This window comes from Mus caroli, unplaced genomic scaffold, assembly GCF_978045245.1.
Source record: "Mus caroli unplaced genomic scaffold, Mus_caroli_1 scaffold_10, whole genome shotgun sequence".
In the NCBI taxonomy this organism is placed as follows: Eukaryota; Metazoa; Chordata; class Mammalia; order Rodentia; family Muridae; genus Mus; species Mus caroli.
Genome location: NW_028227265.1, coordinates 88,902,628 through 88,907,780, shown reverse-complemented (window position 1 = coordinate 88,907,780; position 5,153 = coordinate 88,902,628).

The following is a 5,153-nucleotide window of genomic DNA, read 5'->3' as shown; positions in this document are numbered from 1 at the left end:
ATGGTTTTCCACGTTATTTGATTAGAGGCAGGCAAAGTTGACTCTGGCTCTAATCCAGAAACAACATGAGGAAATCAGTTTTACTGGAAGGAATAAAAAAAAAAAAAAAAAAAAACCAGCTGGAGGGCAAGCTCCAATACTCTTTTTTTTTTTGGTCTTGTTTTGTTTTGTTTTTGAGACAGGGTTTCTCTGTGTAGCCCTGGCTGTCCTGGAACTCACTTTGTAGACCAGGGTGGCCTCGAACTCAGAAATCTGCCTGCCTCTGCCTCCCAAGTGCTGGGATTAAAGGCATGTGCCACCACCACCGGCCCCAATACTCTTATATTCTCAATTTCCCCTCCGTGCAGGACATTTTATTGGATTACATATCTTTATGTCAGTCTTTTATAGTTGTGTTCATCCAGAGAATTTTATACTTCATCCTAAAAGCCAAGCGCATCTGAAACTTTGCCTTACAGATAGATAGTAAAGTTAAGAAACTGCCGGCTGCAAAGGAGGAAACTAAAGTATCATTTCAACTAAGACAGGGACAGAGGCTGTGTTTTTCTTAGCACCACCACAAGCTTATAACGGACACGATGGATCTGTCAGTTTACTTGATCGTTTTTTTTTTTTGTTGTTTTTTTTTGTTTGTTTGTTTTTTCGAGACAGGGTTTCTCTATGTAGCCCTGGCTGTCCTGGCACTCACTTTGTAGACCAGGCTGGCCTCGAACTCAGAAATCCGCCTGCCTCTGCCTCCCGAGTGCTGGGATTAAAGGCGTGCGCCACCACGCCCGGCTCTTGATCGTTTTTTATTATGAGTTTTCTTTATTCTTGAGAACTTCAGATATGAAAACATGAGATATGACCATATCTACTTCTCATTCTCCTCCAAGTTTCCCCATGTCCTCTACAGCATGTCATCTTCCCAACTTCACTTTTTTTTTTTTTTTGATACCACCCTAAATTCCCGTCAGGGCAGCACATGTGTGCATGAATCTGGGACTGTTCATTAGTAACAGTGTTCTCTGATATGTAAGATTGTGCCCCTTCCTGTAAGCATTAGCCATGCTCTGACTAGCTGTTCTTTTTGCCTTTAAAGCCTCTGGAGCAGCTTTTATTGTGTAAAAGGTAACTTTTTCAGTTCCACTAATCTTGTGTAACCATCTCAGACTGGAAACCAGGTGATGGCTTCTCTTCGTTTTGATGTAACGCAAGCAGTTGTTTGCCATCTGTTCTGTTGCCCCTATTTCTTAATTCAGATTCCAGTAAAAAGTAGAGTATTTCCCTTCTGTCCTAGGTGAGTCCCTGAGCAGAGAGCTTTGCCTGTATTTGACCTTCCCATTAAACACTTTCTGACGATTGACTTAGAAAATTTGGAAGTTCTTATAGAAAAGTTAGTCCCGATGGCTTAAAAAAAAAAAATAACAAAGCAATGACATTTAGACTGAAGTGATCTACACACACAGGAGGGATGAAGTTACGGCATTTGAAATAGTAGAGAATTCAAACCGCTGATATTAAAAGGAAAGCGTGGGATTTTAAAGCTAACATGACAATAACCACTGTGGTGAAGTTAGTATTTTGAATGTATCTTTCTGGTATCTTTCTTGCTTTCTCCACACTCAAAAAAAAAAAAAAAAATGACAAGCTCTACTGTCACAGGCGTCTGCAGAGGACACAATAGTAACTAACAACAAGAAGTGCCACATTCGCTGCAAGTTCTACAGGCCAAATAGAGTAAGAACAGGTTTTCCTTTGCCTTTCGGTGATGCCGAGGATTAAACCTATGGTGTAGCACATACTGAGAGCCTGCTTTACCTGCTATATACCCACTGCCAAAGCTGTTAGAGCTGCATCGACTCAGCCCCCAACATCCTCCTCTGCTATCAGCTGTCTCCTTTTCAGTGGGGAAATGGGCACAGAAGTTTAAGCAACTTGCCCAAGGTCACACAGCTAGCAAGAGATGGAGCCAGAACTCAAAGGCAATCTGGCTCTGAATTTGTGATCCTCACTATGAAAACTAGGTTATGCTGTCAAGGACTTGGTTCAAAAACACTGTCCTAAAAGAAACTCAGGAAAAGCTATAACAAGACAGTAAGAACAAAATGTTTGGTCGATGTGCTGTGGAGGCATGCCCCAAACTGCCATTTGTAGGGATTTGATTTTGGGGTGAGGGGGTGCAGAATAGTATAGAAGAATGGTCATAAAGATAAGAGGTGGGCTCTCTACTGTGGCATGAGTCACAAGTTGGGCCAGCCAATGGTTGGCCATTTCCTCATCTTCGGCCCCAATCTGTATCTCTATACATCTTATAGGCAGGACAAATTATGGGTCAAAGGTTTTGTGGGTGTGTTGGTGTCCCCCTCCCTCCATTGGAAGTCTTGCCTGGTTACTAGAGGTAGCCATTTCAGATTCCTTATCTCCAATTTCTAGGAATTTTAGCTAGGGCCATCCTTATAAGTTCCTGGGAACTTTGGATAAAGATAGGGGAGATGGAGGAAGGAGAGTGGAGGAGGAAGGAAGGGACTGGGAGGAGAAGAGGGAGGGGAAGCTGAGATTGGTATGTAAAATAAATTAATTAATAATAATTTTTAAATGATCAGAAATGTTGAAATAAATTTTATGAAAACCCTAGCAGCGAGTTCGCTACCCGCCCCAATAGTCTAGGTTCCCAAATGAAAGGCACACACAGCCTTTATATTTTAATGTACTTTAATCAGCCCAATAGCTAGGCCACACTGCCTAACCTCCACTACCTCCCGCCAATAATACCGAGTTACTACTTACTAAATTCTGTGTTGTATCTTGGCTGCCCTGGACCCAGCTGGGCAGCCCTCTGGGCCGTGCTCTCCCGGCTCTTTCACATAGCGGCTATGCCTCTCTGTCCTGCACTAATCTCAGGCATAGTGTCTCTCCTCTCCTCCACACTCTCCCAATGTAGGACCTCCTTCTTTCCTCTCCTCCAAGTCCCAAGCCCAGGAATCCTCAAATCCTTCCCACTTCTGTCTGCCCTGCCCAGCTATTGGCTATTGGCATCTTTATTTACCAATCAGGTAAATAAATCAACTCAGGGCAGGTTCCCAGCAGCTAAGTGCAGACACTCTTGCACAAACCGAACGTAATTAGCATTCATAATACAAGCAGCTACGCAGAAACTCTGAGTATGGTGGTGTAAGCCTGTACTATCAGTGCTAGGGAGGCTGAGGCAGGAAGATTGCAGGTTCAAGGTTGGCCTTGGGTACTTACTCTCTATATATATTGGAAAGAGGGGGATCATGGAGGAGGAAAGGGGAGAGTAGGGAGGGAGGAAGTTGGTAGTATCACTAAACTATTAAGGCTATAAAGCATGGTACAAGACCTTGGGTCCACATAACACCTCACCTCAACGCACCTCATACACACACACACACACACACACACACACACACGAAGGTCGGGATTCACACCCAAACACATGAGTGTTTGCGTATTAATACACTCACATGTAGCTCAGGCTGGCCTGGAACTCCGGATCCCCCTGCCTCGGCCCTGTCACTTCACAGGATGCTGGGATTACAGACATTCCAAGCCACACTTAATGCATTCCAGGCAAGCCCTCTACCAACTGAGCTGTCTCTTCAGGCCCAATGCCTAATGGGTTTTTGTTTTGTTTTTTAAATTTTATTTATTTTTATACGTGGGTGTTTGGTCTGAATATATTTTTGTGCACCACATGTGTGCTTAGTGCCTACAGAGGGCAGAAGAAGGTGTTGGATTCCCTGAGACTTCACTTACAGAAGCTTGTGCGCTACCATATAGGTGCTGGGAACAAACCTGGGTCTTCTGGAAGTACAGCCAGTGATCTCACCTGATGAGCAACTCCAGTCCTGCCAATGCATGTTGTTGTTGTTGCTGCTGTTGTTGTTGTTTTGAGACAGGCTCTCACTATGTAGTCTTGGCTGTCCTGGAACGGTGTTGACCAGGCTGGTCTCAAACTCACAGAGATTCATTGTCTACTTCTTTCAAGTGCTGTTATTAAAGGTGTTCATATAACATATGATTGTTTCTATATTTTATATTATATATTAATATTACATATTAATATAACATTAATGTATATTTACACACATTAATATAGAAAAAAAGAGAATTGCTTTCTAACTTGTTTGGGCATTTTACCTAGAAATCCTGTTCATTGTGGGCTGTGACTCTGATAAAAATCCAAACGAGGGGACTTGGAGAACAGCAGGGCATTAGATAAGTGTGGGGGGCTTTGGGTTTTTTTGGTTTTTTTTTTTTTAGATTTATTTATTTATTGTATGTAAGTACACTGTAGCTGTCTTCAGACATTCCAGAAGAGGGCATCAGACCTCATTATGGATGGTTGTGAGCCACCATGTGGTTGCTGGGATTTGAACTCAGGACCTTTGGAAGAGTAGTCAGTGCTCTTAACCACTGAGCCATATCACCAGCCCAGGGGCGGGGCGGGGGCTTTGTTTTTAAGAAATGGTCAGATTCACTGTTTTTCTTTGGTTCAAGAACATTTTCATTATGTAGAAGACACACTCCCTTCAAGACCCCGTTTCTCTGCCTCTGGGGTGGGTCAGCTTAGCAGTGACAGATAAATCCTTTCCTTCTCTTTTCAGAACACCTCACCCACAGAACTCCTCATTGTACACATCACACCCAGGGCAGCTGTCATCCGAACCCGCCGGGCCATGCATCGTGCCTGCTGGACTGGAGGCCTGCCTGGTATGTGATATTTGAGCAAATCCCAGTGTGAAGGTTTTGTTTCAGGCTGCCCAATTTCCTGCCAGCTCCAACTACTGCGGTGACAGGTTGGCTCTCAGCCGCATCATCAAGCAGACTCAGGTAACCGATTGATCGTCTGTTTACCGATTAGTGCATCTCCCTAGTATATGGTTCTCTTTTTAAAATTCTACCAATTCGTTTTAGTTAGCACAGCAAATAACGAGCTTCAATGCAATATTTTCATGGTATTTTGCTCATATCCGTCTCCTATCCTTCTCTCCCTCCCCTTCCGCTTCCGGTTGTCTCCATTCTTCCTCCCAAAGCACCTCTCTTCTGCTTTCATGTCCTGGGTGTGTATCTAAAGCTAAAGTCTGTGTCTGAGGAAAAAAAGGGCAACATTCTTCTTTCTATTTTCCCTCATTACTCTCTTGCCCCCCCTT